Source organism: Oncorhynchus kisutch, linkage group LG26, assembly GCF_002021735.2.
Source record: "Oncorhynchus kisutch isolate 150728-3 linkage group LG26, Okis_V2, whole genome shotgun sequence".
Lineage (NCBI taxonomy): Eukaryota > Metazoa > Chordata > Actinopteri > Salmoniformes > Salmonidae > Oncorhynchus > Oncorhynchus kisutch.
The window spans coordinates 12,058,122-12,086,043 of record NC_034199.2 but is presented as its reverse complement, the minus strand read 5'-3'; the positions used below and the strand labels follow the sequence as shown (position 1 = coordinate 12,086,043).

General features: G+C 40.3%; 1 protein-coding gene across 4 annotated transcripts in view; it reads right to left on the bottom strand.

The window, feature by feature from the left end:
• Positions 1-27,478, bottom strand: part of tanc1b (tetratricopeptide repeat, ankyrin repeat and coiled-coil containing 1b) — a 174,789-nt gene extending 147,311 nt beyond the window's left edge. For 3 of the 4 annotated variants that reach the window (XM_031805720.1, XM_020461661.2, XM_031805723.1), the window contains exon 1: positions 27,275-27,478. The gene's annotated coding sequence lies outside the window, so the exon portion shown is untranslated. The remainder of the gene's footprint in view (positions 1-27,274) is intronic. The other variant, XM_031805721.1, reaches the window with a different exon arrangement.
• Between the last annotated feature and the right edge of the window lie 444 nt (positions 27,479-27,922).

The window sequence follows — 27,922 nt, the reverse complement described above, 5'->3', positions numbered from 1 at the left end:
GGCGTAGACCTTACTGTGAAATGCTTACTTACAAGCCCTTAACCAACAATGCAGTTAAAGAAATAGAGTTAAGAAAATATTTACTAAATAAACTAAAGTACAATTTTTTATCAAAAGTAATACAATTAAATAACAATAACGAGGCTATATACAAGGGGTTATGGTACCGAGTCAATGTGCGGGGGTACAGGTTAATAGAGGTAATTTGTACATGTAGGTGGGGGTAAAGTGACTACGCATAGATAACAAACAGCAGCAGCAGCAGTGTAAAAACAAAGTTGGGGGGGTATGTCAATGTAAATATTCTGGGTGGCCATTTTACTAATTGTTCAGCAGTCTTATGGTTTGGGGATAGAAGCTGTTATTAAGGAGACTTATGGACCTAGACCTGGTGCTCCGGTACCGCTTGCCATACGGTAGCAGAGAGAACAGTCTATGAATTCGGGGACCGGAGTCTTTGACCATTTTTCAAATTTGCCAAATACATTTAAACTCAGTTTTTCACAATTCTTGACATTTAATCCGAGTAAAAATTCCCTGTCTTAGGTCAGTTAGGATCACCACTTTATTTTAAGAATGTGACATGTCAGAATAATAGTAGAGAGAATAATTTATTTCAGCTTTTATTTCTTTCATCACATCCCAGTGGGTCAGAAGTTTACATACACTCAATTAGTATTTGGTAGCATTGCCTTTAAATTGTTTAACTTGGGTCAAACGTTTTGGCCCATTCCTCCTGACAGAGCTGGTGTAACTGAGTCAGGTTTTTAGGCCTCCTGCTCGCACACACTTTTTCAGTTCTGCCCACAAATGTTCTATTGGATTGAGGTCAGGGCTTTGTGATGGCCACTCCAATACCTTGACTTTGTTAAGCCATTTTGCAACAACTTCGGAAGGATGCTTGGGGTCATTGTCCATTTGGAAGACCCATTTGCAACCAAGCTTTAACTTCCTGACTGATGTCTTGAGATGTTGCTTCAATATATCCACATAATTTTCCTTCCTCACGTTGCCATCTATTTTGTGAAGTGCACCAGTTCCTCCTGCAGCAAAGCACCTCCACAACATGATGCTGCCACCCCCGTGCTTCACGGTTGGGATGGTGTTCTTCGGCTTGCAAGCATTCCCCTTTTTCCTCCTTCTTCCTTCCTCGATGATCATTATGGCCAAATAGTTCCATTTTTGTTTCATCAGACCAGAGGACATTTCTCCAAAAAGTAAGATCTTTGTCCCCATGTGCAGTTGCAAACCGTAGTCTGCATTTTTTATGGCGGTTTTGGAGCAGTGGCTTCTTCCTTGCTGAGCGGCCTTTCAGGTTATGTCGATATAGGACTCATTTTACTGTACAAATATTTTCTGCGGCCTTGGCTGATTTCTTTTGATTTTCCTATGGTGTCAAGAAAACAGGCACTGAGTTTGAAGGAAGGCCTTGAAATACATCCACAGGTACACCTCCAATTGACTCAAATGATGTCAATGCATGAAGACATGGCTAAAGGTCAATCAGATTTGTGAACATAATCCCTAGCTGTGTATTGCCGCTTTCCATGTTGTCTGTTGTCTGTAGCTTGTGAGGTGTGGAAACATTTTGTTGCTTTTATGAATTTTGTCCTGCTGCTTTTTGTTCTGTTGCTCTGTCTGTATGCTATGTGTTGCTTGTCCTATGTTGCTCTGGGTGTGCTCACTGCTCAATGATTGTCTATATTGTAATTGTTTTTAATAACCTGCCCAGGGACTACGGTCGAAAATTAGCCGGCTGGCTAAAACCGGCACTTTTACTGAAACATTGATTAATGTGCACTGTCCCTGTAAAAATAAAATACACTCAACAACTCACTCAATTAGCCTATCAGAAGATGCTAAAACCATGACATCATTTTCTGGAATTTTCCACGCTGTTTAAAGGCACAGTCAACTTAGTGTATGTAAACTTCTGACCCACTGGAATTGTGATACAGTGAAGTAATCTGTCTGTAAACAATTGTTGGGAAAATTACTTGTGTCATGCACAAAGTAGATGTCCTAACCGACATGCCAAAACTATAAAAATGTATAGAAATTAGTGATGTGCTGGGCCATACACACTGTAGCGCCTAACGGTTGGATTCAGAGCAGTTGCTATGCCAGGCGGTAATGCAACCAGGATGCTCTCGAAGGTGCAGCTGTAGAATTGTGAACAGGAAGGGCATGTTTAAAATGCCTAATACCAACCTCTAAGGCTTAGGCTATATCACACAGTCCACCACCTTCCACACACAAAGCATCAAATGGAGTAAGGGACAGGGTTCCATATACCGTGCATTCATAAAGTATTCAGACCCCTTAACTTTCCCCAAAAAAATTACATTACAGCCTTATTCTGAAATGGATTAAATATTTTTTTCCCTCATCAATCTACACACAATACCCAATAATGACAAAGTGAAAACAGTCATTTTTTATTATAGCAAATGTATTCAAAATAAATAATATAAATACCTTATTTACATAAGTATTCAGACCCTTTACTCAGTACTTTGTTGAAGCACCTTTGGCAACGATTACAGCCTTGAGTTTTCTTAGGTATGACGCTACAAGCTTAGCACACCTGTATTTGGGTAGCTTCTCCCATTCTTCTCTGCAGATCCTCTCAAGCTCTGTTAGGCAAGCTCTCAAGGCTGTAATCGCTGCCAAAGGTGCTTCAAAGTACTGAGTAAAGGGTCTGAATACTTATGTAAATGTGATATTTACATTTCTTTTTCTTCAAAAAACGTTTTTTTCTTTTTCATTATGGGGTATAGTGTGTAGATTGATGAGGAAAAAATTTACTCAATTTAGATTAAGGCTGTAACGTAACAAAATATGGAAAAAGGGAAGGGGTCTGGATACTTTCCGAATGCATTGTAGCTCTACTGTTGTGATTCACAGCTATGGTAAACTACTCTTGGTCCCAAATTGTGCAGTGTGATTCGGAGCAGCAGCTTTCACTAGAATGGGAGAACATTATGGAGGATGCCTGCCTTCCATCTCTATGGGCCTGGACTCCCTCCCTTCCTCCCTTCTCCTACCTCTAGGCCTGTTGCTGTGTGGGAGCTTACTGCTCATCTCTGCAGGAACAATAAACAAGCCCTAGTTTAACTAAAAGGAAATGAGGAATGCCTTCCTGATATTGTAAGGGCCAAACCAACAGACTTCTGGCTGTTAACCCCACACAGTGTACACTCAATACTGGTTCGGTAGTCACTCTCTAATGACATTTACTTTGGCCTATGTATGTAACCTGTTGACTTACAGGGCATTCGGGAAAGTATTCAGACCCTTTGACTTTTTCCACATTCTGTTACGTTACAGCCTTATTCTAAAATGTATTAAATAGTTTTTTCCCCCTCACCAATCTACACACAATACCCCATAATGACAAGCAAAAACAGATTTTGTATTAAAAACCAAAACTGAAATATCACATTTACATAACATTCAGATGCTTTAGTCAGTACTTTGTTGAAGCACCTTTGGCAGCCATGACAGCCTTGAGTCTTCTTGGTTATGACTCTACAAGCTTGGCACAGCTCTATTTGGGGAGTTTCTCCCATTTCTCTCCGCAGATCCTCTCAAGCTCTGTCAAGTTGGATGGGGAGTGTCTATTTTCATGACTCTCCAGAGATGTTCGATCGGGTTCAAGTCCGGGCTCTGGTTGGGTCACTCAAGGACATTCAGAGACTTGTCCCGAAGCCACTCCTGTATTGTCTTGGCTGTGTGCTTAGGGTACTTGTCCTGTTGGAAGGTGAATTAGCGCTCTGGAGCAGGTTTTCATCAAAGATCTCTCTGTACTTTGCTCCGTTCAGCTGCAGAGAGGGTTGTCCTTCTGAAAGGTTCTCCCAACTCCACAGAGGAACTCCAGAGCTCTGTCAGAGTGACAATCAGGTTCTTGGTCCTTCTCCCCCGATTGCTCAGTTTGACCGGGCGGCCAGCTCTAGGAAGAGTCTTGGTGGTTCCAAACTTCTTCCATTTTTAAGAATTTTGTTCTTGGGTACCTTCAATCAATGCTGCAGAAATGTTTTGGAACCCTTCCCCAGATCTATGCCATGACACAATACTGTCTCGGAACGCTACGGACAATTCCTTCAAACTAGAGGTCGACCGATTTATGATTTTTCAAAGCCGATGCCGATTATTGGAGGACCAAAAAAACTATACTGATTTAAACGGACACATTTTTTTTTTTTTGTAATAATGACAATTACAACAACACTGAATGAACACTTATTTTAACTTAATATTATACATCAATAAAATAAATTTTGCCTCAAGTAAATAATGAAACATGTTCAATTTGGTTTAAATAATGCAAAAACAAAGTGTTGGAGAAGAAAGTAAAAGTGCAATATGTGCTATGTAAGAAAGCGAACGTTTCAGTTCCTTGCTCAGAACATATGAAAGCTGGTGGTTCCTTTTAACATGAGTCTTCAATATTCCCAGGTAAGAAGTTTTAGGTTGTAGTTATTAATAGGAATTTTAGGACTATTTCCCTCTATACCATTTGTATTTCATTAACCTTTGACTATTAGATGTTCTTATAGGCACTTTAGTATTGCCAGTGTAACAGTATAGCTTCCGTCCCTCTCCTCGCTCCTCCCTGGGCTCAAACCAGCAACACAACGACAACAGCCACCATCGAAGCAGCGTTACCCATGCAGAGCAAGGGGAACAACTACTAGAAGGCTCAGAGCGAGTGATGTTTGAAACGCTATTAGCGAGCGCTAACTAGCTAGCCATTTCACTTCGGTTACACCAGCCTCATCTCGGGACTTGATAGGCTTGAAGTCATAAACAGCGCAATGCTTGACGCACAACGAAGAGCTGCTGGCAAAACGCACAAAATGCTGTTTGAATGTATGTTTACACGCCTGCTTCTGCCTACCACCGCTCAGTCAGATACTTAGATACTTGTATGCTCAGTCAGATTATATGCAATGCAGGACACGCTAGATAATATCTAGTAATATCAACCATGTGTAGTTAACTAGTGATTATGATTGATTGTTTTTATAAGATAAGTTTAATGCTAGCTAGCAACTTATCTTGGCTTACTGCATTCGCGTAACAGGCAGTCTCCTTGTGGAGTGCAATGAGAGAGAGGCAGGTCGTTATTGCGTTGGACTAGTTAACTGTAAGGGTTGCAAGATTGGATCCCCCGAGCTGACAAGGTGAAAATCTGTCGTTCTGCCCCTGAACAAGTGTAACGGATCTCATCCACCTCTTCTGAGGAGGAGTAGAGAGAAGGATCGGAGGACCAAAACGCAGCGTGGTAAGTGTTCATGATGAAATATTTAATGAATCACACTAAACACTGAAAATACAAAAACAATAAAGTGAACGAACGAAACCAAAACAGTCCTGTCTGGCGACATACACAAAGACAGGAAATAAACACCAACGAAACCCAGGTGGAAAAAGGCTACCTAAGTATGATTCTCAATCAGAGACAACTAACGACACCTGCCTCTGATTGAGAACCATACTAGGCCGAACACAAAAACCAACATAGAAAAACAGACTGCCCACCCCAACTCACGCCCTGACCATACTAAAAACAAAGACAAAACAAAGGAACTAAGGTCAGAACGTGACAACGAGGCAGTTAACCCACCGTTCCTAGGCCGTCATTGAAAATAAGAATGTATTCTTTAACTGACTTGCCTAGTTAAATAAAGGTATATTTAAATAAATAAAAATAATAATAATAAAATCGGCAAATCGGCGCCCAAAAATACAGATTTCCGATTGTTATGAAAACGTATATAGACGTGTGTGCCTTTCCAAATAATGTCTAATCAATGGAATTTACCACAGGTGGACTCCAATCATGTTGTAAAAACATCTCAAGAATGATCAATGGATCAATGATCAATTTTGAGTCTCTTAGAAAAGGGTCTGAATACTTATGCATTTCTGTTTTTACTTTAATACATTTGCAAACATTTCTAAAAACCTGTTTTAACTTTGTCATTATGGGGTATTCTGTTTAGATTGCTGTGGATTTTTATTTATTTAATCCATTTTAGAATAAGGCTGTTACGCCTAGTGCTTAGAGCATTGGGCCAGTAACCGAAAGGTTGCTAGATTGAATCCCCGAGCTGACAAGGTAAAAATCTGTCGTTCTGTCCCTGAACAAGGCAGTTAACCCACTGTTCCTAGGCCGTCATTGTAAATAAGAATTTGTTCTTAACTGACTTGCCAAGCTAAATAAAGGTTAAATAAATAACATTTAAAAAACGCAACACAATGTGGAAAAGTCAAGGGGTCTGAATACTTTCTGAAGACACTGTATAGACTGTATTTCCATGGGACTATGCCTCCTTTTGATAATTTAATGGAGAACTTGGTATAGTGGTACATGAAATGAGGAAAAATCGCACTGGCAGTAGGCTATTCATAAACTTTGCTATGTTGTCCATACTAGTGCAGCCAAGTGCTATTCAGATGTTTCAAAAGATTGCCTATTGACAAGGTAATGAATTCAGTTAGCCTCATTCCAATTTTATGATTATGTTATGGCACAATAATAGGATATTGTCTCAGAGAAGCACATTACGAATGTATACGAACACACATGATTCTTGTTACACTGATCCAATCAACTCATTAGACACGGCCGGCGATTAGAACAAGACCGGCACTCAGAAGAAAATGGGCTGCACATTTTTACAATCACTGTATTCCACACATTCCTTTGTACTGTGGCCTAGCTCAGAGCCAGGTGGATCCACACTAACATTAACTGATGGAGGGGATGCTACTCCTAGATACTTAACTTTGCTCTAAGCTTGATTGCCAATCGGCCTAACTTTTGAAGGGGATGGATTTCTGAGGCATGCAGAGTTCTATTATTATCTATAGGTCAGACTGCCTGGGCTTAAAGGTAGAGAGTAAGAGTTAGGATACAGGCTATTCTGTCCTTAGATCTCCCTCTGACATACGATCCTAAGTAGTTAATGAAATCAACGTGTGCCTCTTACGAGAACAAAGGGACAAAATCAACATCAAAAGCCGATACGTTTTAGGTAGGAAAATAATGGTGACCTTTAAGAAAAACTTCAGAACAGAGCATACATGGATGCATCATAGAACATGGCTAGGCACCAAGATTTATCTAACCCACAGTTTGATAAGTGAGTTGACCACCAACCAACCCATAGCGTTTAAGTTGGGGGTATTATCTCCTTTAGGCAGAGCCCCTAAAAAGGGCCTCCATCAGAGCAGTGTTGCCAAAGACCTACTGTGGCTGTCAGGTCTTTGTGGACACACACTGAATAGAGGGGCAGACACTCAATATTCACATTTTTTTCTGAGGCACCACAAAGCAAGCACCATCCCCAGAGCCATAGCCACAGCTATGTATCGCAGTGATTCCCAGGGACTGCCAGTCAAATAAAAATTCACATAGACACTGTATGCTCCAAGCCCAGATAGATCTAAATATTGTAAAAATGGAAGAGGTTTCTCTTTCGTTGTCCAGAAGCCAAAGGCACAATCCTACTCAAATTAGCAACCCATGCTAGTTGTTGCATCTTTAGATTCCTCCTCTTTCTAAATTTCAAACAGAGACCTTTATCTCCGTCACATATGGGACCGCTCGCATCAGGTGTGCTGTTTAGAAGGGTGTTTTCCAGCTAATTGCATTTTGTCAAATATTTTAAAATTACTTTTTATTTTCTGCTTCATTGCATGTTCTGGGACAAATAATAAGATCATAGATGTACTGTTAGCTAGCGAGCCAGCCAGCCGACTAACGTTAGCTAGCCAGCTAACAGCACACTTTAACTTGAAATTAAGACTTTCTGTCAGGCCGGCTAACGTTAGCTAGCCAGCTAACAGCACACTTTAACTTGAAATTAAGACTTTCTGTCAGGGAACATCTTAAAATGTAGCTAGCTAGTTTTTCTAAGCCATATACACCATGGATGGACGCCTGTCCCTGTCACGGATGCCATGGTTGCCCTTAGTTTGAAGATATAATCCGGAGACAGGTGCTTTCTCCATCTCCTTAGCTATCATGATCTAATTGCACTGATTTCGAAACTCAGTCCTCCAGAAAGCAGAGAGCAACGGCAGGGTAGCCTAGTGGTTAGAGCGTTGGACTAGTAACCGGAAGGTTGCAAGTTCAAACCCCTGAGCTGACAAGGTACAAATCTGTCGTTCTGCCCCTGAACAGGCAGTTAACCCACTGTTCCTAGGCCGTCATTGAAAATAAGAATTTGTTCTTAACTGACTTGCCTAGTTAAATAAAGGTAAAATTAAAAAATAAAACACTTATGCAGTTCTACAGTATGTGTAGACAGGATTACCAACACATACTGACTAGCTCAAATAGACAGAAGTATGCTATATGGCAGACCAATCTGAAACATATCTCCCAGCATGTCCAGCCCACTCAGCCAATCATGGCTAGTGGGAAAGTTGCTGACTTTTCCTGTGGCTAAACCAACTAGGCTCGTAATTTAACACTTAAATTTACAGATGGTACACAAGTCTGTTATTAAGGCACATGAAAGTTCACATGTTCCAGAAGGCATTTCTGCAAAAAATAAAACATTTTTATAAACAATAAAAAAAGTTTTAAGTTTAAATGGCTCTCCTGTTTCCTGAAACGAGTAACAAATGACCAGTAAATTTAAATCTTCCCGGTCACATTGTCCGGCACCGCAGGGCCATCTATAAGATGGTCATCAGAGAAGCTGGATTATATATAGAACGGAAGTGGGATTGTTTTCCTGATTGCCTTCGATGCTGGTGCCATTGACACACAGGCCTGGTTGAGTGTGGAGCTGCTTTGTGCTCTGTGAGATGCCAGACAATGAAGAGAGCAACCTTCAGCATGACTTCCCCTGCAGCCTGAGGTCAGTTTTTTATATACTACTTTCCTGGTAACAGCCATCGACCCGGCCTTTTCATCCACTGACTCTACATGAATGGTTCCTCTAAATTCGCCCAGCAGCTGTTGTCATAGTGACAGTCAAAATTCATCCCAGGCAGGCTCTGACCTTTGTCATCTGAGAAAATTGACACTTTGCCAATGACAGTAAGAATGCCTCTATGAAATGAATTTTAATTTGGGGGAGATTGGGCAAATGAACATTTCCAGCCTACATTTGACAGGTTAAAGATAATGGCCGTTATATTACTGTCCATTCTTAGGCTTTGCTGAATTCAAAGCTCACTGAAACATTGAGAAGTGAATAACACAATCCTAAGCCCTGGAAGAGGAAGTGATGTGGCAGGTATGGAAGAATGGGCTGCAGTCTGTCTCAGGCATTGTGCACAATGTCTGCTCTTCACATTCTATGCCTATGTTATGAAATTAGGAAATGGCAATAAGCAACCCTTTTTTACACAACCAGTCCACCAGTCAAACTCCACTATGATTCATTCACATCCTGGCTCCAAACCTTTAACCACAGCCAGTGCTGTGCTCTCTATCCATATGAGAGTTAGGAGGGTGTATTTGGCTGGCTGAGATTTACAATACAACCATGTTATTTCTGTACAATTGAAAGTGGACAAACCCTCTCAAACTTTTTAAGCTAGTTGGCCGTCAAAATTGAACTGAAATGATGTGGAATATTAGCCTGCTTGTCCTTCTGCAGCTTGCCTGCCAATGCATGCTTGCCCCAACCCACGTTTTGACAACAATGGGAACTTACTTGCCTGCCTGCTCGCACGCCCATTTGATCGATCCCAAATACATTTGACTGACAACTAAGAGACATGCTAAGTGTGGATAACAGTCATTCAAGTTCAGCATAGCTAGCTAGCTAAGCGATTCACACTGCGACACAACCCGGCCATTGTTTTATTAGAAAAAAATACAGCCCTTTACAATGTCCACTTATGTACATAGGATGCTGTATATAGCATTTTAACATATTAAAACAAAATAAGAGATAAATAATATACATTTCTGCTATGCTTGCAGATGTGCATAATATACTGCGACCCTAATCAAAAAGTATTCAGTAACTCCAAATAACAAACTTAAAACATGTTTTTCATTTGTTTGCACTGCATGGATCACAAGTGCAGTTGAATGTAGCATTGCTGTTATGGTGCAATCAAAATGTATTGTAAATGAGACGCCAGCTTACACTTCTGCTCAAATGTTGCTGTAATAGGCCTACATGTTTCTCCTTTGTATGGTGTTTTGTTGCAAGTTTAGTTTTTAGGTTATTCATTGTCAAGCTTTAAAAACCAAAGCCAGACTGCATTTTAGGTGCCTAGATAGGACTGTGGCATGTGTCCTTACACTTTCCCTCCGCCGCGTGCTGTAAACAGGACACACTAAAGCAGCACAATTGAAGTTGAATTCACAGCTGCAAGCGCATCAGGCTGTCATTTCATAAAGTAGATGACTTAACTGTTGACTCATTTATACTCACTTGTGTGTCCTATTCGGCCCAAGGGCCTTGTGTTTGGCACATGTACGCTAGACTATTAGCCACGCTATGACTGACTTGTGATCTTTGCCCTTGCTAGTTTAATTGTATTGACATTCCCAGCCTTAGATACAGTCATCCGTTTTTGTTCAAAATATTGAGTCATTGAAACTGAAATGGTGCATTCCAAATGGGTGGAGGCAGCAAACAATGTACCAGGCCAGCTCTGATTTAAAACCTGATAGCAATATTTTTTGGACTACCAAGAAATGTATTGGTGAATTATATTAATCATGCATTGAATTGCATCCATCTATTCTGCTAACAATGCCTTACTGTACGTCATGGAATGTTGAGTCAAATAGAACATATTATTTTTCAAACCTCTTATAATGTTGATTTTGAAGCATAAACTGTGAATTTGATATTTTTGATTGATATTATGATTGTCTGTTTGTTTCATATGTGCTAAGAAATTAAAACGCTGCCAGTTCTACTTTAAGGCAGCAAGAATGAAGTTGTTAATTAACTCTTTACTGGCCATATCTGTTTCCAATGTTCTACTAATACTATACTAGCACTTGGGTTAACAAAGTTTATGTAGTTAGACTTTTGAAGTAGCCTACACAATCCTGTCACACGGAGAGATTTAACATCCATGTTCATGCCTGCATAGGCTAATTCAAGTTGTGTGCAAACATTTTCTGCTCCCCAGGTTGCACACGGGGTATAATATGACCATATAGGATGCATCCATGACAACTGGTTGTGTAATAAGAGGATTTAGGCTAGGACTGTTATGCTAGGCTATAACACAAATAGTTTAACTGAGGAAATTCCTGTCTGGAGCAACTTATGTGCATGCCTGTACGGTAGTTTACCTGCGAAATAAACATGCTTGGAGCAGTGTGTTCTTAGAAACTGTTTTAAGATCCTGGGAAAATAGCCTGACATTCTCAAATCGTATGACCACATTCTCAAATCGTATGGCCAAAAATGAGGTCATGCTGTCACAAGCAGATTCAAACAATTTACAGCAGTGACTAGAGGCAAGTAACCCACTTTTTCATTTATAATGAATGTAGACATTATTTTTGTTGAAATTAAAAAGGATGACAGGTCTAATCTGCTCATTAGCCAGTTATTTTACCCAGGAGGATAACTTTTATTAAACAGACAGTTTCACTTTTTCAGGTAATTTTGAGAGCAAGATGATTCTGGTACTACTAATGTGATTTTGGGGGCATAAACTTCCACCCTGAAAATGTCACTGCCTATTCAGAAGTCAAGAGTGTGAGAAACGGTTTCTAATGCCCTATCCAAGCTTCCAGGCAGCACTGAACATGTTTTTGAAGGCGATCATTACTTAGAATGTACAGTTCTACTTGGAGCTGTGGAAACTGAGTCTACCTGACATGTCTATGTCTATACCTGACGCTATAAAAGTTGAATAAATGTATTATTATTATTGTATTATTATTGCCTACCCTTTAGACACTTGCAGACAAGACATTGCTCATCTCTCCCTTTCCAAATACATCACCTCATACCCAAGAAGCATTACCCTACACCAGTGGTTCTCAACCTTTTTTGAACCGTGGCACACCATGATGGGATAAAAAATATTCTGTGGCACACCAAAAATGTCCCAATTTATTTAGTGGTAATGACCTCCATCTCATCTAATCCACACTGCAAATCATACATTTTCTGCAACAAACGTTTATTTCCTTTTTCATAGTTCCTTACTCACGATGATTCACGATGTGTACCCCTTTAAGAGTGTCCTGGGAATTTGTGCTAGATTTTTTTTTCTCAAGTAAAATAGGTCTTTAGTTTGAACGGTTTGGTCTACAGACGAGCAGTTTCTGCAATGTAAAGGTAAAACAACGGACACAGAGCCATGCTACGTTTGTTTCTATGGCAGAAGCTGTGGTACAGCTAATGCCGCGTACACATTGTGACGTATTTTATTATGGTGTATGTCATCTTCACACTGGACGGAGCTAGCTGTACTAGCTAGCTAGTGTGTGCTTGCTAGCGAGTGTGTACTAGCCAGCTAGCTAATGTTTACTAGCCAATGAGCTAGTGTGTACTAGCTAGCTAGTGTTGGATCAAAATGGGGCTTAGGTGGTGGGCGTGGCGGGGACATGGCCAATGGTGCACACATTTTAGAGGCCCTCCTGGTAGCCGCTGCGACAGAATGTAGCTGGTTTTAAAGAAAGTCTTCTGCAATTCTATGCATCTTGTCATGGGGTTGAGAGAACATTGGCGGTTTTAATGCTAATTGCTTGTAATTCTACACTTTGCCATGGCTTATACTATCTGAGTGACTTAAACATTATAACAAAATCAATTGGGGCCCCATGCCATGACAAAAATACTCCTGAATTAATAATTTGAGAATTTTTTTATTGTGTGTCTAGCTTTTGTTTTGGTGATTGTTCATTCTCAAAGATGATCTTATAAAAAAATTAAATACATGTTTTTACTGGCCATGGCGTGCAGTTACTGCAGTCCGCCTATAGATATTACTGATGGACTCTGGCTGCACCGAAGACAAAGCAAAGTTTGGAAAATTATTAAGTATGGAGCACCCGTTTCGCAACGGAGCCTTCAGCCACAAGAGGTCGGTCCCCATTGAAATTAATGACATCAGATGCAACGCAATGGACTGCTCAGATGTAATGTTAATGAGGCTTAAGCCTAATCAGACTTGCCTGTGGAAATTTCCATATGAAAGGAACCATGAGCACCAACATGTGAAGTTTATAGGATCATATCAAATTTGGTGCCAAATAAGAGCTAAGAGTATACCTTTGGGAAATTAAGGCATAGATATGTTTTTCAACAATTTTCAATCCTAAAAATGTCAATAAGCATCGGTTTTGATTTCTAGTCAATAAAAATCGGTTCTTGAAAAAAAATCTACTAGAAAAAGTATTAAAAAGGTATTAGAAATACATCAAAAGACAACAATATTGAAGTAAAGGCCCCTGCCAACATACAGAGGGGCAAAAAAGTATTTAGTCAGCCACCAATTGTGCGAATTCTCCCACTTAAACAGATGAGGCCTGTAATTTTCATCATAGGTACACTTCAACTATGACAGACAAAATGAGAAAAAAAATCCAGAAAATCACATTGTAGGATTTTTTATGAATTTATTTGCATTCTTTCAGTGAAATAAGGAACCGTTCCATATTGTATCGAACGGGTGGCATCCCTAAGTCTAAATATCGCTGTTACATTGCACAACCTTCAATGTTATGTCATAATTATGTAAAATTCTGGCAAATTAGTTTGCAACGAGCCAAGCGGCCCAAACTGTTGCATATACCCTGATACTGCCTGCAATGAACGCAAGGGACGTGACACAATTTCCCTAGTTAATATTGCCTGCTAACATGAATTTCTTTTCACGAAATATGCAGGTTTAAAAATATATACTTCTGTGTATTGATTTTAAGAATTGATATTCATGGTTAGGTACATCCGTGCAACGATTGTGCTTTTTTCATGAATGCGTTTTGTTAAATCCTCCCCCGTTTGGCGAAGTAGGCTGTGATTCGATGATAAATTAACAGGCACCGCATTGATTATATGCAACGCAGGACAAGCTAGTTAACCTAGTAATATCATCAACCATGTGTAGTTAACTAGTGATTATGTGAAGATTGATTGTTTTAATCAGATAAGTTTAATGCTAGCTAGCAACTTACCTTGACTCCTTACTGCACTCGCGTAACAGGTGGTCAGCCTGCCACGCAGTTTCATCATGGAATGCAATATAATCGGCCATAATCGGCATCCAAAAATGCGATTACCGATTGTTATGAAAACTTGACATGGGCCCTAATTAAATGTAGATCAATCGGTCAACCTCTAAGATATTTTCTAATTTCTCTCCCTCATGAGGAGGGAGGGTTATGAAAGTTCACATAAATAACTAAAAGGTAGGCCTAGACCTACCAATTAGTTAGTGTTTTTACTGATAACAATCAAGAGCCCATGTCATTATGTTACCGTTATTCTGTTACCGGGTGTTGATTCATTTCACTTACAGTAAGTAGTTCAATAACCAGAATAGAGGGAGATTTTACTGTCATTCTGTTACTAAACTTTGCACCTGCACTGTTCCTCAAGTAAATGTGTTTTACTAAAATGTTCTGTGGTTTTTGCGTGGCATACATTTTCAAGTGAAAAAAGTGAGTCTCAGCATCACTCTGTTATTGTGAAATTGCCCCTGTTGCTAATGGTTCTCAAAGGCAAAGTAAAATGATACAAATGATTTTGCTCCTGATGCCTGCCCCTCAAATGACAAATGTAACAACAGCATCTGGACAACGATACAGATGTAACCATGTGCTATTCAATATATTATCTGGTGCCCCAAGTCAAAATTGAATGTGCATTCCACTGGTCACATTTATAAATTAGTGTTCAAATAAATAATCTAGATTAGGAAATATTTTGCAGCACACCTGAGAGTTCCTCAAGGCACACCAGTGTGCCGCAGCAGACCCGTTGAAAACCACTGCCCTATACACATAACATGATGGCCTCCATAGGAAAACACATTTCACATCAGATATTATCATCTCTCTTCGTGAGAAGCCAAAGTGTTTCAAAAAAATATCTCCCTCAAATATCAGCAGTGAGCTCACAAATGCCTAGTTCCCATATCTTGATCCTGTAAACTGACCTGATTGAGAGGATGATAGCTAGCGGTCGACCGATTATGATTTGTCAACGCCGATACCGATACCGATTATTGGAGGACCAAAAAGGCCGATACCGATTAATCTGACAATTTGTTTTATATGTAATGATGACAATTACAACAATACTGAATGAACACTTATTTTAACTTAATATAATACATCAATAAAATCTATTTAGCCTCAAATAAATTATGAAACATGTTCAATTTGGTTTAAATAATGCAAAAACAAAGTGTTGGAGAAGAAAGTAAAAGTGCAATATGTGCTATGTAAGAAAGCTAACGTTTCAGTTCCTTGCTCAGAACATGAGAACATATGAAAGCTGGTGGTTCCTTTTAACATGAGTCTTCAATATTCCCAGGTAAAAAGTTTTAGGTTGTAGTTATTATAGGAATTATAAGACTATTTCTCTCTATACCAGTTGTATTTCATTAACCTTTGACTATTGGATGTTCTAATAGGCACTTTAGTATTGCCAGTGAAACAGTATAGCTTCCGTCCCTCTAGTTAGCGCGCGCTAACTATCTAGCCATTTCACTTCGGTTACACCAGCCTCATCTCGGGAGTTGATAGGCTTGAAGTCATAAACAGCGCAATGCTTGATGCAAAACGAAGAGCTGCTGGCAAAACGCACGAAAGTGCTGTTTGAATGAATGTTTACGCATCTGCTTCTGCCTACCACCGCTCAGTCAGATACTTGTATGCTCAGTCAGATTATATGCAACGCAGGACACGCTAGATAATATCTAGTAATATCATCAACCATGTGTAGTTAACTAGTGATTATGATTGATTGTTTTTTATAAGATAGGTTTAATGCTAGCTAGCAACTTACCTTGGCTTACTGCCTTCGCGTAACAGGCAGTCTCCTTGAGGAGTGCAACGAGAGAGAGGCAGGTCGTTATTGCGTTGGACAAGTTAACTCTAAATTTGCAAGATTGAATCCCCCGAGTTGACAATGTGAAAATCTGTCGTTCTGCCCCTGAACAAGGCAGTTAACCCACCGTTCCTAGGCCGCCATTGAAAATAAGAATGTGTTCTTAACTGACTTGCCTAGTTAAATAAAGATATATAAAAAATAAAATACCCAAAAATACAGATTTCCGATTGTTATGAAAACTTGAAATCGGCCCTAATTCATCGGCCATTCCGATTAATCGGTTGACCTCTAATGATAGCTAGCTATGAGTTAGGATACCATTTGCCAGCCTCAGCCTGCCCACATCTATTTCCAATCTTTATCTGGTTTATTTTAATGAACATCAGGGAGACTCCAACAATCCTCCTCCTCACCTGACTAGGAACACTCCCAAACAGGAATAAAACACTCTTGTTTGTCTGTGACAGTGTTCACCAACCTTTTCTGAGTCAAGATCACTTTCTGAGTCAAAATGCATGCCGAGATCTACCACTCTGATTTAAAAAAATAAAAATAAATGTAAGCCTATGCAACATTAACCAATTAAAAACAGTACTGTAGCAATGAGGTTTGTGCAGTAAGCTATAGGCCAAATACATTATCACCGCATACTGTCTTTGCTTGAATTGACCTGCTAATGCATTGTTGTTCGGGACATTTTTTTTAAATTATATTTCAAAATTTGAGGTAGGCTATATGATCACACCAGTAATAGACCCATTGTTGTATTACTTGGGAGGCACAGCTGAGTGAGCATACATTTAAATAATTAGCTTTTTATTTTACTGGGCTGATGGTGCCTGCATCTGATGGTCAGTCTCAGCAGAGGGAGAGAGCAGCAGTGAGGGTCCTGTCACTCAACATCCCTCCGCTCTCCCTATCCTCCACTGACACTGACCAAAAAGGGACACCATCTTCCAGCTGATGGCAAAACTCGAGTCGCACCTCGTTATTTCTGCCTCATGCACAAACTCATGTTGTTGTGCATATGAACAGAGAAAGTGAAATATTCCTTGAAATTAAAAAAGACCAACGCCGCTAATAATAACAACAACGCAAGCCTATAGATACACTTTCCTACTTATTCATTACAGCTGCACTGCTTGTTGTAGCGCTGAGTGGAAATAGGAAGAACGTGCATTTTATGGCTTATAAAAGTGTTGAATAACAAAGAGTTGACAGTGCTGAGTAAGAACGTAAACATGAACTCAGTCATAAAAACAGCAGCTCTTTGCTGTATTCATTGAAAGTCTCTCTCTAGTCTGTGTTTTAAACGTTTTGCAATCTCACATTATCAATTTTGTCGTAGCTTTCTTTTATGCCTGCTATGTTACTGCAGACTCGGTCATCTGCGCAATCTGATTGGCCAGTGGTAGCATAGTGCACATGTTTTCCTCTCCAGGCCCACCAGGAAGGCAGAGTTTGTACCTTCAGACACATGAAACGGCAACAGTTTGCCTGCCCAGCGTGCAGGGCAGCAAAAAAATTGGAACACAAGTCTTTATTGTTGGGTTCTTTATAGAAATGTTTGCAAAAAAACAGAAATGCCTTGGAGATCGACAACAGTTGGTGACCGTTGGTCTATGAGATTATAAAAAGCTGGACAACACCAACTATTCTTCAGAATCTTGTTCCTTCCCTGCTTACAGACAACTCTAAGTCAGACCATAGCCAGATATTTGGCAGGGAGTTTGGGGTTTCCTGCTAGGCTATTTGATTAGAGTCAAACATTAACTTGCCAGGTTTAAAGTCTACAGGCTTTCTCTTAACACATAGCATCTTCATCCATTTTACTTCATGAGTTTCTCTCGTAGGGATTCCTAGGCCAGTAAGACATTTAACAGAATTGGCATCACAGGGACTCAGAGCTGTTTCCTTTGTTTAAAGCAAATGTGTACGTCTAATAAATCACTCCTGGGTTTTGGCTGATAAACATTCCACAGGTGTTCAGCCTGAGCCCAGACAGTATGCAGATAAGGCTTCATGGTTTATTATTAAACTACCTCAAATTGAACAAACAGTAATATAGACTATATACCGCTAAGAAGAAGACCACAACACAGCACTCTCTCATGGCAGATTGTGGAGGTAGCCTAACTGTTGTGAGAGGCTATAGGGAAACATGTTTGAATATCACAAGAGTGCACTGCATTAATAAACACCACAATCATGATCACCTTGAAACTGTTTTAACTGTGAGTGACCCTCTCTCAAGAACCAGTTGGCCTGAGAGTCACAGCCAATTATTTATATATACACTAGATGACTGAAAGGGGGATGCGGTTCTGTAGCCACCGCACCTCCATCTTGGCACTTCCCCATCATTGTAAAAATATTTTGGAAGCTACAGAAATGCATTTATTAATGTCTACATTTCTTTTTGACATATTTATGCTATTACGGACACCTTAATGAATACTATTAAATTATATTATGTGAGCTAAACAACATATATATATATATATATATATAACATTAAAGTATATATTTTTTAAGTTCTAATGTTAGTGTCCCCACAACAATAAAAAATACTTAAATAGCTATAATTTTGTCCTTAACACTTAATTGAAACACTGTAGAATTCTAATAATTCCTATAGAGGACTGCATCTTCTGGGGAGTGCCAATGTGGCCGACCGGTGGCTTCAAAGCCTTTCATTGGCAAAGTGGTAGGGTTATATCCTGCCTGTTTGGCCCTGTCCGGGGGAATCGTCGGACAGGGCCACAGTGTCTCCCGACCCCTCCTGTCAGCCTCCAGTATTTATGCTGCAATAGTTTGTGTCGGGAGCTAGGGTCAGTCTGGAGTTTTTCTCCTGTCTCATCTGGTGTCCTGTGTGAATTTAAGTGTGCACCCTCTAATTCTCTCTCTCTTTTTCTATCTTTCTCTCTCTCAGGACCTGAGCCCTAGGACCATGCCTCAGGACTACCCGACCTGATGACTACTTGCTGTCCCCAGTCCACCTGGTCATGCTGCTGCTCCAGTTTCAATTGTTCTACCTGCAGCTATGGAACCCTGACCTGTTCACTGGACGTGCTACTTTGTCCCAGACCTGCTGATTTGGACTCTCTCTCTCAACCGCACCTGCTGTCTCTAACTCTGAATGATCGGCTATGAAAAGCCAACTGACATTTACTCCTGAGGTGCTGACCTGTTGCATCCTCTACAAACACTGTGATTATTATTATCTGACCCTGCTGGTCATCTATGAACGTTTGAACATCTTGGCCATGTACTGTTAAAATCTCCACCCGGCACAGCCTGAAGAGGACTGGCCACCCCTCGGAGCCTGGTTCCGCTCTAGGTTTCTTCCTAGGTTCTGGCCTTTCTAGGGAGTTTCCTAGCCGCCATGCTTCTACATCTGCATTGCTTGCTGTTTGGGGTTTTATGCTGGGCTTCTGTACAGCACTTTGTGACATCGGCTGATGTAGAAAGAGCTTTATAAATACATTTGATTTGATTGGCCTATACATAGCATTAGCAATTCAGGGTTTACATATAGTGCATTCGAAAAGTATTTAGACCCCTTGACTTTTTCCTATTTTTTTCCACTCATCAATCTACACACAATACCTCACAATGACAAGGCAAAAACAGGTTCTTAGAAATGTTGGCAAATGTATTTTAAAAAATACCCTTTACTCACTACTTTGTTGAAGGACCTTTGTCAACAATTACAGCTTTGAGTCTTCTTGGGTATGACGCTACAAGCTTGGCACACCTGTATTTGGGGAGTTTCACCCATTCTCCTCTGCAGATCCTCTCAAGTTCTGTCAGGTTGGTTGCAAAGATATTTTCAGGTCTCTCCACAGATGTTCGATCGGCTTTAAGTCCGGGCTCTGGCTGGGCCACTCAAGGACATTCAGAGACTTGTCCCGAAACCACTTCTGCATTGTGTTGGCTGTGGGGTCGTTGTCCTGTTAGAAGGTGAACCTTCGCCCCAGTCTGAGGGACTAAGTGCTCTGGAGCAGGCTTTCATCAAGGATCTCTCTGTACTTTACTCCGTTCATCTTTCCTGACTAGTCTCCCAGTCCCTGCCGCTGAAAAACATCCCCACAGCATGATGCTCACACCACCATGCTTCACTGTAGGGATGGTGGCAGGTTTCCTCCAGACGTAGTGGCTTCCGTCTTGCCACTCTACTATAAAGGCCTGATTGGTGGAGTGCTGCAGAGATGGTTCATCTCCACAGAGGAACTCTGGAGCTCTGTCAGTGACCATCGGGTTCTTGGTCACCTCCCTGACCAAGGCCCTTCTCCCGCGATTGCTCAGTTTGGCCGGGCTGCCAGCTCTAGGGAGAGTCTTGGTGGTTCTTAACATCTTCCACTTAAGAATGATGGAGAACACTGTGTTCTTGGGGACCTTCAATGCTGCAAAAATGTTTTGGTACCCTTCCCCAGATCTGTGCCTTGACACAATCCTGTCTGGGAGCTCTACGGACAATTCCTTCAAACTCATGGCTTGGTTTTTGCTCTGCCATGCACTGTCAACTGTAGGACCTTATATAGACAGGTGTGTGTGCATTTCCAAATCATGTCCAATCAATTGAATTTACCACAGCTGGACTCCAATCAAGTTATAGAAACATCTCAAGGATGATCAATGGAAACAGGATGCACCTGAGCTCAATTTCGAGTCTCTGAATACTAATGTAAATAAGTTATTTATGTTTTTGATAAAATTTCTAAAAACATGGTTTCGTTTTGTCATGATGGGATATTGTGTGTAGATTGATGAGGGGGGAAATAATTTAATACATTTTAAAATAGGCTTTAATGTAACAAAATGTGGAAAAGGGGAAGGGGCTTGAATACAATTTGTCACAGCCTGGGCGGAGACCCAGCCCCTCTTATACTCCACAGTCATAACAACACAGCTATCTACCCCTCCATTTCTTTCTGGGGCTTTCTAAATGCTTAACAAAAATGTTAATAACAGCTGTTTCATCAGGAGGTACTGTTAAAAAGTTTTGGTTGTGCTCACACACAGGCTTGGGATCTCATTCAGTACTGTAGCTCACTGAGGGTTTTTATGGGAGTCCTTTCATAAATGCATTATTCCCATGTCAGTTTAATGAAATGTCTCATTGAGCCGAATGTGTTGATTAAAGCGTGCAATCATAAAACATTTGGCAGACCAAAATAAGTGTGGTTTCTAAACTGTACGTTCTCAGTAAGCTAATGAGGTCACTCTGAAATTTCACAGTGTCATACAGTAGCTTTGTTTGCTCACCACATTCTCTCTGTTCTCTCTACCGGAGCTGCTCTCATGTTCAGAAACCAAATCCTCCACCAATACACAAAGGCAACTCAATATGCATCTGTCATTCTGCTACATTTTAATTGATGCCTAGAGGGAAGCAGTGCAATTAAATGGTGGGGTTAAAAGAGTTAAGGCGAGCGTTTAGATACAAACTGCTTTGAACCCTTGAGAAATAGTACCTAATGCAATTACACAATGCCCCGTACCCTATAGGCTAGAAACTGGTGAATGTAATAGCCTGTGTACTATTTTTAAAATAGGCTAGCCATTGGCAGCTGTACTGAGCAGATCATAGCACTAAGAACCAATGATAAAATTATGGCATATAAGTATCATCCTATTATTAACTGTGAGGGATCCTATGACCACAGACAAATAATAGCGTCTGGTTATAGCACATTAATAATAAAACAACCTCTTATTATGACAATCTACACAGATACCTTCTTCTGGATTTATATGGCCATGGGTACTCTTCAAATACTACAATGATGTTTACAGTAATTACATCAGAGGGCTTGCAACGAGCGGTCTCAGTGCATGGGGTTGGCATGACACAGAGGGGCAAAAGCCACTGTTAATAAAGGATCATTTCACAACAGGCCCCTCAAACCACTGAAACAACCATGACACAATAAAAACATTCCCATAATGATCTATGATTCAAACTGGGAGTGTGAATACAAATCATCAATTTGCTGGTTCAAACAAACGCTCTATCCCACCCAACTTCTTGCCTCTGGAGGGTGGACTGACCTCCTTCAGCCACATTTGTTATTGGTGTCAACCCAATAGACATTAGCTCACAACCAGATTAGAGCAGAATCTTTCCAATAACATTTCATTTTACAAAACCAACTGACACAGAGAGCTCTGCAAACTCCACACACTTTACAGTCTTTGCCACACAAAACAATTCTGGTGTATACATTTCTATGCATGACTAAGTCACTTTGGAGAAAAGCATCTGCTAAATGCCATACATTATTATATTAATTAAACTCTTCAAGTCAGTAGACATTCAATATCGTTCCTTATTACTTGAATAATGTGCCACAATGTGGATGCTGTTTGGATACTGATTCAAAGCCCCCTGAACACTCTCTGGTCAGTGGCTCCATTGACTCCTCAGCCCCAACATTGTCTCCTTGGTGCAAGCACCTGTTATTGGCCAACTGGCTATGAACTAGAGGTCGACGATTTTTTTAATTTTATTTGTAATAATGAAAATGACAAAAATACTGAATGAACACTTATTTTAACTTAATATAATACATCAATTAAATCAATTTAGCCTCAAGTAAATAATGAAACATGTTCAATTTGGTTTAAATAATGCAAAAACAAAGTGTTGGAAAAGAAAGTAAAAGTGCAATATGTGCCATGTAAGAAAGCTAACATTTAAGTTCCGTGCTCAGAACATGAGAACATATGAAAGCTGGTGGTTCCTTTTAACATGAGTCTTCAATATTCCCAGGTAAGTAGTTTTAGGTTGTAGTTATTATAGGAATTATAGGACTATTTCTCTCTATACCATTTGTATTTCATTAACCTTTGACTATTGGATGTTCTTATAGGCACTTTAGTATTGCCAGTGTAACAGTATAGCTTCCATCCTTCTCCTCTCCGCTACCTGGGCTCGAACCAGGAACACGTCGACAACAGCCACCCTCGAAGCAGCGCTACCCATGCAGAGCAAGGGGAACAACCACTCCAAGTCTCAGAGCGAGTGACGTTTGAAATGCTATTAGCGCACACCCCGCTAACAAGCTAGCCATTTCACATCGGTTACACCAGCCTAATCTCAGGAGTTGATAGGCTTGAAGTCATAAACAGGGCAACACTTGAAGCCTTGCGAAGAGCTGCTGGATAAACGCATGAAAGTGCCTACCATCGCTCAGTCAGACTGCTCTATCAAATCATAGACTTAGTTATAACATAATAACACAGAGAAATACGAGCCTTAGGTCATTAATATGGTCGAATCCGGAAACTATCATCTCGAAAACAAGACGTTTATTCTTTCAGTGAAATACAGAACCGTTCCGTATTTTATCTAACGCGTGGCATCCATAAGTCTAAATATTCCTGTTACATTGCACAATCTTCAATGTTATGTCATAATTACGTAAAATTCTGGCAAATTAGGCGGCCAAAACTGTTGCATATACCCTGACTCTGCGTGCAATGAATGCAAGAGAAGTGACACAATTTCACCTGGTTAATATTGCCTGCTAACCTGGATTTCTTTTGGCTAAATATGCAGGTTTAAAAATATATACTTGTGTATTGATTTTAAGAAAGGCATTGATGTTTATGGTTAGGTACACATTGGAGCAAGGACAGTCCTTTTTCGCGAATACACACTGCATCGATTTTTATGCAACGCAGGACACGCTAGATAAACTAGTGATATCATCAACCATGTGTAGTTAACTAGTGATATTGATTGATTGATTGATTGCTCCTCGTGGAGTGCAATGAGAACGGTGGGTTAACTGCCTTGTTCAGGGGCAGAACGACAGGTTTTCCCCTTGTCAGCTCGGGGGATCCAATCTTGCAACCTTACAGTTAACGAGTCCAACGCAATAACAACCTGCCTCTCTCTCGTTGCACTCCACAGGGAGACTGCCTGTTACGCGAATGCAGTAAGCCAAGATAAGTTGCTAGCTAGCATTAAACTTATCTTATAAAAAACAATCAATCATAATCACTAGTTAACTACACATGGTTAATGATATTACTAGATATTATCTAGCGTATCCTGCGTTGCATATAATCTGACAGCACTTTCGTGCGTTTTGACAGCAGCTCTTCGTTGTGCGTCAAGCATTGCGCTGTTTATGACTTCAAGCTTATCAACTCCCGAGATGAGGCTTGTGTAACCGAAGTCAAATGGCTAGCTAGTTAGCGTGCGCTAATTGTCGTTGTGTTGCTGTTTCGAGCCTAGGGAGGAGCAATACTAAAGTGCCTGTAAGAACATCCAATAGTCAAAGGTTAATGAAATACAAATGGTATAGAGGGAAATTGTCCTATAATTCCTATAATAACTACAACCTAAAACTTCTTACCTGGGAATATTGAAGATTCATGTTAAAAGGAACCACCAGCTTTCATATGTTCTCATGTTCTGAGCAAGGAACTGAAACGTTAGCTTTCTTACATAGCACATATTGCACTTTTACTTTCTTCTCCAACACTTTGTTTTTGCATTATTTAAACCAAATTGAACATGTTTCATTATTTACTTGAGGCTAAATTGATTTCATTGATATATTATATTAAGTTAAAATAAGTGTTCATTCAGTATTGTTGTAATTGTCATTATTACAAATACCGATTAATCGGCCGATTTTTAAAAATGTATCGGCTTTTTTGGTCCTCCAATAATCGGTATCTGTATCGGCGTTGAAAAATCATAATCGGTCGACCTCTAGCTTAAACTGACAGATTTTGATGGGGATCTTTTTATTATGCTAATCACAGAGGCGCGGACGTCGACACTAGGGGGTGTTAAAGCATCTGAGGCAAAAAGCAAGTAAGTGTCTTGTGTAAGCACAAACAAACTTAGGCCGTGTCTAAAGCAAATCAAATGTATGTATAAAGCCCCATAGCCCCTTTTACATCAGCACATGTCACTAAGTACTTATACAGAAACCCAGCCTAAAACCTCAAACAGCAAGCAATGCAGATGTAGTAGCACGGTGGCTAGGAAAAACTTCCTAGAAAGGCAGGAACCTAGGAAGAAAGCTCTGAGGGGTGACCAGTCCTCTTCTGGCTGTGCCGGGTGGAGACTATAAGAGTCCATGACTTGACAGATCATGCAGTTTTAGTATTCTGATCGTAGAGTTCTGATCATGGAATTCCGAACGCATCATGCATCTACACCTACATGTGTCTATGATGTCCACAGTGTGTCCGGATTCCCTTTTCCCGCACTATATTCAAATGCCAGTATGCATTCTACAAATGGTGGAATAGGCAAAATATGAAAATAACACAACAACAACTGACGGCAGTAGCTAACTACTGTAGCTAACCTTTGTAGCTTACTAGCCAGCTAACCTCTGTAGCTAGCCAGCAAACTAGCAAGAAACGCTAAAGGGATCGCAAACGGGTTAGCATAACCCGCAAATGGGTTAGCATAACTCTAGCCAAACAGAAAATATATTTTCGAAATATTAGCTAGCTGCTAGCATTTATGAGGCCAGCAAACACATTCATCACACTCTAGGAATGTATTTATTCCAATGCTATAATGAAAAGGTTACCTCTCAGCCCCAAAACACAAGTTTTCTGGAGATTTGTGGGAGGAGTGCTGATGACGTCGACCCACTGTATGTGCTTTTGGTATCTTGATTGCGCCCAAACTGAGGATAAATCCACACACAATGCATCCCTGACCACCTGAAGTGGTCAGCCATAATTGAACACAATCAGACCAAATCAAATCAAATGTATTTATAAAGCCCTTTTTACATCAACAGATGTCACAAAGTGCTTATACAGAAAACCAGCCTAAAACCCCAAACATCAAGCAATCCAGAAGTAGAAGCACAGTGACTAGGAAAACTCCCTAGAAAAGAAGGAACCCAGGAATAAACCTAGAGAGGAACCAGGCTCTGAGGGGTGGCCAGTCCTCCTCTGTGGCTGTGTCGAGTACATGGCCATTAATTAAGGCAAGATCGTTCTTCAAGATGTTTAAACGTTTATAAATGACCAGCAGGGTAAAATAATAATCACAGTGGTTGGAGAGTGTGCAACAGGTCAGCACCTAAGGAGTAAATGTAAGTTGGCTTTTCATAGCTGAGCATTCAGAGGTTGAGACAGCAGGTGCGGTAGAGAGAGAAAGGGAGAGAGACCACAGGGTGACTTTTGTGTGTCTAGACCCGTCTTTTCAATGCAATATTCGTATTCTGATAGCAGAAGTCGCATGTAAGTGTCAAGTGTAGACCCGACCTTACTTCAACATGACTCAAACCCATGTGGGTGAGCAAGATTACTGCATATGGCTTATGTCTTGATTTCAAAACCACCACATCTCATCTAAGAATACAGTTTAAACATCAACACACCACATAGGACTACTTTGTTTTGTTATAGAGGGGTAACAACACAAGAACCGTATGGTAAAACGGAAGAAAGAATGAGGATAAGGCTGAAAGGGGGGTTAACCGTTATTCTACAGTGTTTGGGGTTCTAGCTACCCTGAAAAAAATATGACTTGCCTATACTGTACTTAAATTCATTTGTGTCTGTCCAAATGTGTTCGTGGTGTGTAACTAAGGTGTTACTATACCATTACCATGTTATTTCTAGTAGCAAAGTCAACAACTGCTTTTTTAGTTTCTCGTAGGGATGCATTGCTGACATTTTACACATTTCCTAAGCACACCAATGTGCGGCAGTTTCAGTGTGCGCCTAAGATCAAATAAGGCCAAAATGATTTAGGTAGTCAAAGTTCTGAGTGGACTGATTGATAACAGTGACAAAACCTGACACGTTGCACATCTAGTTTTTGAAATTTTCAGAAGTTTCAGTAATGGTTGGACTCAATAGAAATGTCTGAAGAAGAGTTTTGCTATAAGACTTGACAGCTTGCCGAGAAGCTCAAACTGTCATAGGCACTTCACAAGAAGTGTATTTAAAGTGAGGCCATATCGCTCACTATATTAAACACACTTCTTCCCGTATAATAGTAGACATTTATTTAACGTTCTGTTTCTCTCCTCAATGTGAACACACAGCGCTTCCAGTAGGAGACATGTCCCAACATATTCTCCTTGCTAGCTCTTCCTTCACTAACGTAAGCTAGTAACGTTAACGTTAGACAGCCGAGGAAAAGCTCCCCGTGTAGCTAGTTATGCTACTTTCTCCTCAAAACCAACTAAACACAGTCCAAGCTGTACTTGATATTTGAATAAAGGCGAAAAAACTGAACTTAAAAGTCCAATATTTACCTGGTAAATGTCATGGATATCCCAGTAGGAAAAAGTTTTCCGGCAGCTTATCTCCACATGAATCCCTTGATGGACCAAAGGTAGGGCGCGAGCTCCTCCCTCTCTAGACCAGTCGGCTACTCCTCCATGAGGTCATTTAGAGCTGGTCGGGCAACGCAACTGCGCGTCAACAGCACCGGACTTGTAACCAAGCAATTTGAACCCTGTGTGCAGTGTATGCCTCATGTGGCATGCTCTTATTTTAATCAAACTACAGTAGTGACGATGCACATTGATGATGGGAAGAAAACGACTTATATTTTTGTATTGCGTCCCATACGATGAAATGGATCTATATAACATATTACATGTATCTGATGTGGTGACGTAGTGTATAATTATGTGTTAAACGAGGACCACTGGATGAGTCCTTCATTGAGTGATGATTTCATTTAAAGTAAATCAAATGTGGGGATGGCTTTAATCATCGTACCCGTTATAGTCAGGTGTATGGCGACACCGTGAGGCACAAACTAATAACATTCAAAGAAAACTCTCCAGTCCACTATATTTCTTAGTATTTTCAAGGTGCGAGTGACCGGTCTGAAAGCAAATCAAAACACCTATTATAAACGATGTTTTTATGTGCAACTTTAAAACAATCTGTCC